This window comes from Lathyrus oleraceus, chromosome 4 (genome assembly GCF_024323335.1).
Source record: "Lathyrus oleraceus cultivar Zhongwan6 chromosome 4, CAAS_Psat_ZW6_1.0, whole genome shotgun sequence".
Lineage (NCBI taxonomy): Eukaryota > Viridiplantae > Streptophyta > Magnoliopsida > Fabales > Fabaceae > Lathyrus > Lathyrus oleraceus.
Window position 1 is genome coordinate 357,083,379 of NC_066582.1, and position 11,512 is coordinate 357,094,890.

At 38.6% G+C, this 11,512-nt stretch overlaps 1 non-coding gene across 1 annotated transcript; it reads right to left on the reverse strand.

Annotated features, from left to right (window-relative positions):
* Positions 1-4,692: 4,692 nt before the first annotated feature.
* Positions 4,693-4,799, reverse strand: LOC127077713 (small nucleolar RNA R71). The gene has a single exon (XR_007787494.1). It is a non-coding gene; the product is annotated as a small nucleolar RNA R71 (small nucleolar RNA).
* Between the last annotated feature and the right edge of the window lie 6,713 nt (positions 4,800-11,512).

An 11,512-nucleotide genomic window follows, 5' to 3' on the forward strand; every position in this document is an offset into this window, starting at 1 on the left:
AGTGAAATAGTGATTGGTAGGGAAACCAATGCGATCCACTAGGGAAGATCCACCATCTCTGAAGATCAACCCTGCTGAGGAAATACGAACTTCGCTGGGGAAAGCAGAAACTATGTCGGGGAAAACAACACGTCGTAGGGCATCCGAATCAACCAAATCAACTGGGGAAGAGGAAAGAAACTCCACTGTGGGTCAAACACTCCACCGAGGAACTGAATCAACACTAATCGTCTAGGGATACCCAGAGGGTTAACTGCTTGGGAACCTCTAATGCTTCACATTTCAGGACTTGCTATTCATTGAAATGCTATTGATATTCCTTTTACTTGCTTTGGAAAAAAATTCTTGCTTTTATATATTAAAGAAAACTTGATTTTGATTTAAAAATTTAATTTCAAAATGATCATAATAAAATTTAAAACTATTGACTGAAGTAAATAAGAGTAGAAATAATTTGGATAAAAGCTCAACTTTATTTAATAGAATGGTAGTCTGTAAATGACAAGACTCCATAGATTTTACAAAGTTGAAAATGGTAATTTATATGGAAAAGGGTTATATTGAATACAAATGATCCTTAATCCTTCTACCAACTCTTGATATTCACTGTGATCTCGACCACTGTTGGGATGATGAATCGATGTCAACCCTTGTACTGAAAATCAGCAGATGCAGTTACTTGCCATAATCCCTAATTTTTGCATAAGTTGCCCCAAGGTGGCGTACTCAACTTATCGGGAAATTCTTTCTGTTTTATGTCTCTAATTTTTGCCTGGATCGCCCTTTCGGGTTTTCAATTCACCGAGACGCTCATTTTTGCCTAAGCCGCCCTTTCGGGTTTTCAACTTAGTGAGTTGTTCTTTTATTTTTAGGCAAAGTATTTCTTGACTGCATCTGCGTTCATAGGACGAGTGAACTCTTCACCATCCATAGTTGTAAGAATCAATGCGCCGCCTGAAAAGGCTCTCTTAACAACATATGGGCCTTCATAATTAGGAGTCCATTTTCCTCTGGAATTTGGCTTGAACGTTAAAATCTTCTTGAGCACAAGGTCACCTTCTCTGAACACTCGAGGTTTGACCTTCTTATCAAAAGCATTCTTCATTCTCTGCTGATATAACTGACCATGACACGTGGCAGTTAATCTCTTCTCTTCTATTAAATTCAACTCGTCAAACCTGGTCTGACACCATTCAGCTTCAGTCAACTTGGCTTGCATGAGCACACGCAATGAAGGAATCTCAACCTCTACGGGGAGTATTGCTTCCATACCATACACAAGAGAGAAAGGGGTTGCCCATGTTGAAGTACGAATGGATGTACGATACCCATGCAGAGCGAATGAAAGCATCTCATGCCAATCCTTATACGTGACAACCATCTTCTGGATAATCTTCTTGATGTTCTTATTTGCAGCTTCAACAACCCCATTCATCTTGGGTCTGTAGGGAGAAGAATTATGATGTGCAATCTTGAAGTGTTTGCAAAGGGCTTCCATCATATTATTATTCAAGTTCGATCCATTATCAATAATGATCTTACTTGGTACACCATAACGGCATATGATCTGATTCTTGATAAACCTTACAACAACTTTCTTGGTCACATTTGCATATGATGCCGCTTCAACCCATTTTGTGAAGTAGTCAATTGCCACTAAAATGAAACGATGTCCATTCGAAGCTTTAGGCTCAATCATCCCAATCATATCAATTCCCCACATGGAGAAGGGCCATGGGAAAGAGATAACATTCAATAGTGTCGGAGGCACATGAATCTTATCATCATAAATTTGACACTTGTGGCATTTCTTCACAAACTTGCAACAGTCAGATTCCATTGTCAGCCAATAGTAACCTGCTCGCAACATCTTCTTCGCCATTACATGTCCATTGGAATGAGTACCAAAGGAGCCTTCGTGCACTTCGGTCATCAACAAGTCTGCTTCTTGTCTATCCATGCATTTGAGCAAAACCATGTCGAAGTTTCTCTTGTATAGTATATCACCATTCAAGTAGAAATTACCGGCTAATCTTCCCAAAGTCTTCTTGTCTTTCAAATATGTCCCAGGCGGGTAAATCTGACTTTGGAGGAAACACTTGATGTCATAATACCATGGATTTTCGTCTTTGATCTCTTCAACAACAAACACATGAGCTGGCCTATCAAGACCCATTACAAATAGGATGGGAACTTTATTCCAACACTTCACCACAATCATTGACGCCAACATTGCAAGAGCATCTGCCATCCGGTTTTCATCTCGAGGGATATGATGAAACTCAACCTTTGTAAAGAAAGTTAAAATTCTCCTCGCATAATCTTTGTATGGTACTAAACCGGGTTGATTTGTCTCCCATTCTCCTTTGATTTGATTCACAACCAAAGATGAATCACCGAAGACATCCAAATACTTGATTCTGAGATTCATGGCCTCTTCAAGCCCCATAATGCAAGCTTCATATTCTGTCATGTTGTTTGTACACTTGAAAGTCAATCTAGCTGTAAATGGCAGGTGCGTGCTGATCACACTAAACCATACCACGTTTTTGACTCGGATTTCACATGTTTATTAGGTCTTTATTACCATTTTGCTTGTGTTATGCTCTCTTTTATGTTGTTTTCAGATATTTAGCTCTTTCGGGACCCTTTTAGAAGAAACGAAGCAAAAAGACCAAAAATTAGGGTTTTTCGGTAAATATTCTATACATGGCGGCCGCTATAGGAGAAGCCATGACTCATCAACCCTCAACCAGGAGGTAACCACCATGTTCCCATGAACTTTCCCATTTCCACACATGACGGGCGCCATGAAGGGGTGGCGGGCGCCACCTTTGCAAAACACGTTCCCACTAAGGAGAAGTTGAAGGGCATCATGGTCTTTACAAGCTGTTGAATTCCTCTATAAATAGGTCGTTCTAGTTCATTTCCAAATCATCCAACTTAGTTTATAACACTAATACTATATTTATCATCTGTAAAAGCGGTAATCCGTCACATCAGGGGGTTATCGCACCTTAGTGAGATTAAGTTGGAGCACTTTGATTTTGCTGTCGTCTTTATCTTCAGAGTCGAAGGTTTATTTTCCTTGTACCAGATTTAAAGCCTCCGTTTGGAGCAGGTTCTTATTTAATCGCTTTTATTTATTTTACTTGTCATGCTTTACTTTATTTAATTTCTTTCCACGCTTTACTTTATTTATTTTACCTGCCCACGCTTTACTTTATTTAATTTCTGTCAACGTTTTACTTTATTTAATTTCTGTCCACGCTTTACTTTATTTAATATCTGTCCATGCTTTAATTTATTTAAATTTCTCGCCATTATCGGTATTGCTCGTTTTAATTATTTTACACGCTTTGCTCATTCTTTACGCCTTACATTCTAAAATCACTTTTCATCATGATCAATATCATTATTGTGTTTGTTTGTATTACCATGTCTGGGTAAATCTTTCAAAGGTTAGAATGTAAGAATCGTGGTTAAAGAAATGTTTGACATATTGAATATGTAGAAATGCTTTAAAGGCTGTTTTGATTTTTAACTTGAGTTTTCTGAAACAAACTTGGTTAGTTTTAACTATTCAAGAAGTGCGAAAGCACCCGGGCTTAGTTAACTAGGATTTTTTATCACTTTAAGGAATAATGATTTTTGAAACTATTTTCGGACGCACTGATAGATTTAAAATCAGGAAACTACTTGGGTGAAACATTTTTATAAATCAAAATCACTTTTCAACTAAGTTTACGAGTCTGATTTCTTAAAAATAAGTTTACTACTTTAGAGTTCTGCGCACCTTTTATAAGTGACAATAAAAGGCCTTAATTTAAGGGTAAACTCGGTTCTGAATACGCCAAAGTGACAGTTCCTATTAAATGGATTCTTTTCAGGAGTAGAAAATATTGCCCCATAAGTAGTTCTATTTAGACAATCGAAACATCGTTTAACTGACGTGAAATACATTCAAACCTGTCTTTATCTGCACTGCATTTATTATTTTCTTTATTTACTGTTATTTTGCAACATCAATATCTCTTTTATACCACCTTAGATAAACATCGTGACGATAGTAATCGATAAATTGACTATTTGGTCTCTATGGGATCGATATTCTTTTATATTACTCTGATGTGATTCGTGCACTTGTGAAAATCAACGATCAAGTTTTTGGCGTCGTTGCCAGGGACCAACTTGTCAAATTTCGTACCCTGTTGTTACACCGTCTAGACTAAGGCATTATTAGCCAGTAAATGCGAAGAACCCGTAGTACTGGATATTTAGTAGATCCTTTAGCGGAACCCGAACGTTACACTCGTACACACCTCTTACTCATCCAAATTAAGGAATTTTCCCAAACCTCTGAAGAGGAACCTAGTTCTAGTATAGTAAACCCCCTTATTCCTGCCAACAATTTCGAACTAAAACCATCTTTGCTGCAATTAGTGCAACAGAACCAATTCGGGGGTCTCGCTACTGACACCCAAATCAACATTTAAAAGTCTTTATCCAACTGGCCGACACCTTTAAATCCAACGGTGCTTCACCTGATGCGATCCGTTTAAGATTATTTCCTTTCTCCCTCAAGGATAAGCACGTTCATGGTTAGATTCACTTCCAGCTAATTCAATAACTACCTGGGAAGACCTTAGGAGAGTATTCCTTGCTAGATATTTCCCCCCCAATAAGACTGCTGTTCTTCGAAACCAAATAACTAGATTTACTCAAAACCAAGGAGAATCACTTTTTGAAGCTTGGGAGAGATATAAAGAGTTGTTAAGAGTCTGTCCACACCATGGCCTAGAACAATGGCTGATCGTTCATATCTTCTACAATGGACTCCATTATAACACAAAGATGAGCATCGACATTGCCGTTGGTGGTGCGCTGATGAACAAACCTTACCCTGAAGCTTGTGACCTAATTGAGGATATGGCCAAAAACCATTACCAATGGGGGACTGAACGAGCATTAATAGAGAAAAAGGAAATCCAAGGTGGAATACATGAGATAAGTTTTATGGACATGATGCAGGCAAAAATGGACGATTTAGCCCTTAAGATCGAACATATTTCTACAAACGCTAACACCGCAGCGGAGTCCACACAGAGTGTGAACTTTGTGGATCTAAAGAACACAAATCGGCGGAGTGTAACCTTTTGAACGACCTGAACACCGACCAAGTGAATTACGCCCAAGGTAACCCATTTTCAAACACTTACAACCCTGGATGGAAGAATCACCCGAATGTTTCCTATAAAAACCAGAACCCTATCCAAAATTATGCGCCTCAAAGACCACAAGGTTATCAAGCCCAAAAACCAAATCAACCTATGCAGGTTGTGCCTCAAAAGTCTAACCTTGAGAAGATCATGGAGATCTTTATATCAGGCCAGACTCAGCAAAACAAAGAATTCCTACACCAGAACGTTCACGTAAACGAACTGATAACGCAATTAGGGACTAAGGTTGATCAAATAATCACTCATAACAAGATGCTTGGAACTCAGATCTCACAGGTAGCACAAAACCAAGCCCCACAAACTACACTTGGAGGACAATTCCCTGGACAACCTCAACCCAACCCTCGAGGCCAAGCTAACGCTATCTCATTACAAAGTGGGACCGCTTACGAAAGGCCTCATAACCCATCAATGAGCGAGTCTAAAGCTTCTAAAGAAGATATACCTACAAACCAGGGAGAAGAACTGGTGGAACCCGAAAAACAAATCGACCAAAAAGGAGAAGCCAAGGATAAAATTTACAAAGCACCACCCCCGTACAAACCACCAATCCCATATCCTCAAAGACTTAAACAAACCAAATTCAATAACCAATACCAAAAATTTATAAGAGTAATAGAGAATCTTCATGTAGAGATTCCTTTCACCGCCATCACCCAAATTCCATCTTACGCCAATTTTCTCAAAGACATCTTAACCAACAAGCATAGGCTTGATGATCCCAAACCCTTGGAATGCAACTTTTTTTCCGAGAATAAAGTTGCTAAGAAGGAGAAAGACCCTGGTAGTTTTTCTATACCTTGCATTCTAGGGGTTCATGTGAACGACAAAGCTTTCCTAGACTTAGGCGCTAGTGTGAGTTTAATGCCCTTAGCTGTGTGTAAAAGGTTAAACTTAGGAGAATTACAACCAATTAAGATGTCCCTCCAATTAGCTGATAGGTCTGTTAAGTATCCTGTAGGCATTTTAGAAGACATCCCAGTTAGGATCGGTCAACTTTATATCCCGACAGACTTTATGGTCATGGATATCAAGGAAGACGACGACATCCCTATCCTTTTAGGTAGACCATTTTTATCAACAGTCGGAGCTATAATAGATGTTAAAAGAGGGAAATTAACTTTCGAAGCAGGGGATGAAAAGATAGAGTTTATTCTTTCAAAGTTCCTGATGGCACCAATCATAAGAGATGCATGTTGCGTGATCGATATCATAGATGAATGCATAAGGGAATTTGATCAAGAAGAACCTGTGATCGAACCATTTTCAAACCTGAATGTAAAGGATGACGAGCTAGAGGAAACAGAACCTCACACTAACGAATGTTTGGACCTTACTCCAGACATTTCACCAAATTCTCAAAAACCAGCTCAAGAACTTAAGGAATTGCCCAAGAACCTATGATATGAGTTTTTGGATAAAGAAATGAACCACCCAGTAATAGTTAGTGCCACCTTAAACCAAGACGAGGCAAACCAACTCTTGAATGTTTTAAGAAGATACCCCTCTTCCTTAGGGTACAACATCTCTGATTTAAAAGGTATAAGCCCATCCGTGTGTATGCACAGGATCTTGCTAGAGGAAGATTCAAAACCTTCCAGAGAACATCTGAGAAGAATCAACCTTGTAATGAGTGAGGTGGTAAAGAAGGAAGTCCTTAAACTGTTAGAAGCTGGTATAATCTATCAAACCTATGATAGTAAATGGGTAAGTCATGTACATGTGGTACCCAAAAAGGGAGGCATCACAGTTGTGCAGAACGAGAAGGGAGAGCATGTAAATGTATAGAAGGCGGATGGAGTATGTGCATAGATTATAGGAAGCTCAATAAGGCAACTAGGAAAGACCATTTCCCCCTTCCATTCATAGATCAAATGCTTGAGCGTCTTGCTAAACACTCTTACTTTTGTTATCTGGATGGATATTCTGGATTTTTCCAAATACCCATACACCCTGAGGATCAAGAGAAAACAACCCTCACCTGTCCTTACGGAACGTTTGCCTACAGACGAATGCCGTTTGGACTCTATAATGCGCCAACTACTTTCCAATGTTGTATGATGTCAATCTTCACAGATTATCTCGACGGAATTATGGAAGTATTTATGGATGATTTCTCGGTATGTGGGTTTGACTTTAAGAATTGCCTCATTAACCTTGAGAAAATCCTAGAGAGATGCGTAGAAGTTAACCTTGTGTTAAACTGGGAGAAGTGCCACTTTATGGTTAAAGAAGGCATAGTGTTAGGACATATAATATCTGAAAGAGGAATTGAGGTCGACAAAGCAAAGATAGAAGTTATAGAAAACCTTAACCCTCCTAAGACAGTTAGAGAAGTCCGTAGTTTTCTTGGACACGTCGATTTCTACCGATGCTTCATCAAAGATTTCTCTAAGATAACAAAACCCCTGACCGGCCTTCTGATGAAAGACATTGAATTCATTTTCGATGAAAAATGTATCGAAGCCTTTAATCAGTTAAAACAAGCACTAACTTCAGCATCCATTTTACAAACTCCGGATTGGACTAAACCCTTTGAAATAATGTGTGATGCTAGCGATTTCGCTATAGGAGCTGTTTTAGGGTAAAGAAAAGATAAGAAATTACATGTAATATATTACGCTAGTAGAACCCTAGATGCCGCTCAACTAAATTATACAACAACAGAGAAGGAACTCCTAGTTGTATTTGCAATCGTTAAATTTAGGTCTTATCTTATAGGATCTAAGATTATAGTCTTCACAGACCATCCAGCTATCCGCTACCTTCTAAACAAAAAGGATACGAAACCTAGATTGCTCAGATGGATCCTTTTGCTACAAAAGTTTGACTTAGATATTCGAGACAAAAAAGGAACAGAAAACATAGTTGCTGACTATCTTTCCATACTAGAGCATTTGAAGCCAGACCATTTACCTATAAATGATGGTTTCACCTATGACAGATTGATAGCCAAGTTAGATAATGTTCCCATTGAACCTGATAGAGACAACTTTGGGACAATTTCAGAAATTAGCAGAGTACCATGGTACTTTGATTTTGTGAATTATCTAGCTGCTGATATCATACCACCTGACCTCACTTATCAACAAAAGAAGACGTTCTTTAAAGATATAAGACATTTCTACTAGGACGAACCACTCCTTTTTAAAAGAGGAACAGATAACATCTTCCGACGTTGCATCCCAGAAGAAGAAGTTAGAAATATCATAGAGCATTGTCACTCTTCACCCTATGGTGGACATTTAAGAACATCCAAGACATACGCTAAGATCCTTCAAGCTGGTCTTTATTGGCCAACACTATGGCGTGATGTCCATACTTATATTGTCCAATGTGATCGGTGCCAGCACGCTGGAAACATCTCAAGACGTGACAAAATTCCTTTGAAGAACATCCAAGAAGTGGAATTATTTGACGTTTGGGGTATTGATTTCATGGGACCTTTTCCATCATCGATGCGAAATAAGTATATTTTGGTAGCCGTTTACTATGTGTCCAAATGGATAGAAGTTACAGCCTCACCCACTAACGACACAAGAGTAGTCATCAAGATGCTTAAAAATAATATATTTCCCAGATTTGGAGTACCACGACTTGTCATAAGTGATGGTGGATCACATTTTATATCCAGGATATTTGATAAACTCTTAAGAAAGTATCGAGTAAAACAAAGAGTAACAACACCATAACATCCCCAGACTAATGGTCAAGTGGAAGTATCTAACAGAGAGATTAAGCAAATCTTGGAGAAAACTGTTTCAATATCCAGAAAAGATTGGTCTAAAAAGCTAACAGAAGCATTGTGGGCTTACAAAACTGCTTACAAGACTCCTATTGGAACTACACCATACCAGTTAGTCTAAGCAAAGTCATGCCACTTACCTTTTGAACTCAAGCATAAGGCATATTGGGCCATCAAGACCCTGAATTTGGATTACCTAGCATCTGGAGAGAAGCGAATCCTCGATATCCACAAATTGGACGAACTTCGCCAGAACGCTTACGAGAATGCCATTATATACAAAGAAAGAACCAAAGCGTGGCATGACAAAAGGATTGTGAAAAAGGACTTTAATATGGGTGACTCTGTTCTCCTTTTCAATTCGAGATTACGACTTTTTCCAGGTATGCTACGTTCGAGATGGACAGGCCCCTTTAAGGTTTCCAAAATCCTAAAATCTGGAGCAGTTGAAATCCAGAACAATTCCTATAATCCGTTTGTGGTAAATGGACAAAGACTGAAGCAATATCAAGGAGGTGACATCCCCACAGAATGCCCTAGCCATACTCTGATCGACCCTCCAGTTCCTACCTCTGATATATAATGTTCGAATCGTCAAGCTAACGACGTTAAAAAAGCGCTGCATGGGAGGCAACCCATGATTTCTTTTCCTTTGCTTTACTTTTACTATTTCAATTTACATTTTCATTTGTTATATATATATATATATATATATATATATATATATATATATATATATATATATATATATATATATATATATATATATATATATATATATATATATATATATATATATATATATATATATATATATATATATATATATATATATTATATATATATATATATAATATATATATATATATATATATATATATATATATATATATATATATATATATATATCTGTGTGTGTGTGTGTGTGTGTGTGTGTGTGTGTGTGTGTGTGTGTGTGTGTGTGTGTGTGTGTGTGTGTGTGTGTGTGTGTGTGTGTGTGTGTGTGTGTGTGTGTGTGGTGTGTGTGTGTGTGTGTGTGTGTGTGTGTGTGTGTAGACCAACATTTACAATATTTGCGATTTCAGATGTCCTCTGTTTTTAACCTAACTTTTCAGGATTGAGAATTTCGAAACTATGCCAGTGATCTTTCGTGACCCAGTTTAGGAGCAGCGCTATGCCATGCTTTCCCAACGCCCAATGCTGCCCACCAGATACCCTGATTCAAGCTGCATGGAGGCATTACGCATTGAGCCTAGTGCCAGGAATTTTTGCAATCAGTTGCAATGGGATGAGTATACTGATGCGATGCATGGGACGTACAGGAACCTCACTTTGGAGTTCTTGAGCTCGCTGAGCTACGAGCCCTATGTTGGTCATGCTAGTGATGGTGGCTACATTAATTTCAGGTTGTTTGGTACAGAATAAACCTCCAACCACAAGCGTGTCGGTGACTTACTTGGATTGCACACTGCTTATGATGCCTCATCTGAGCTCCCCATGAGCTATTTCCTGAGTAGAGACGTTGAGAAGTTCTAGAGTGACATTACATGTGGAGGTAGCCCTCACCCTTCCCCCCAAATCTCTAACAAGATCCATAATCCTGCTCTCAGATTCTTTCAAATGATTATTGCCCACACCTTCCTAGAGAAGAGTGACACTGATACACATGTAGGTGCTAAAGAGATTTTCTTCATGTACTGTACCACTCATTCACGCCCAGTAGATTGTGGAGCTTTTCTAATCAAGAGTCTCTATCTTAATGCTCGCTCCGCTGTGAGCCCTATACATGTTGGAATCACGGTGACTCATATAGCCTCCTCCCTAGGACTTGATAGAAGACTATTTCACCTGACGTCTTACTGCAACTATACTTTGATGGATATTGACTTCTGTCTGGACCGTGGCCTCATGAGGAGATATTCCTTCCAACCGGATCAATACATGCTCTTGATCGAGGGCGAGACTATTCACTACTTTACTTTACCAGACCCTCAGGTAACCTGTGTTTATGATCAGGCCAACTAGGCAAATTCCATAGAAGTCCCCACCAATAATCCAAATCTTTAGAGTCCAATCATACAGTCTGAGCTGGTTAAGCTCCGTATGAAGATAGTCCAGCTTCGCCAAGAGCTCACTGACGTTGCTTTGCAGGTCGAAGTATCAGATATTACACATGCCACTGAAGCTGATATACTGAATAATGAGATCGTCGACCTCCGACACCAGATCGCAGAGCTCCGAGGATACGAAGTCGAGGAGACTCCACTAGTCCCTGAGGATTGATGCTATCACCTACCGAGAGATGCCGTTTGATTTACCTATTTCCAATTGTTTATTATTTATGCTTGTTATTATTGTTCCTTTTGACTTTATGCTTGTTTTTTTACCTTTCCCAGGATCTCTCGACTCGTGACTTATGACTAACTCTTCATATATCTATATATATATATATATATATATATATATATATATATATATATATATATATATTGTATATGTATATATATGTATATATATATGTATATAT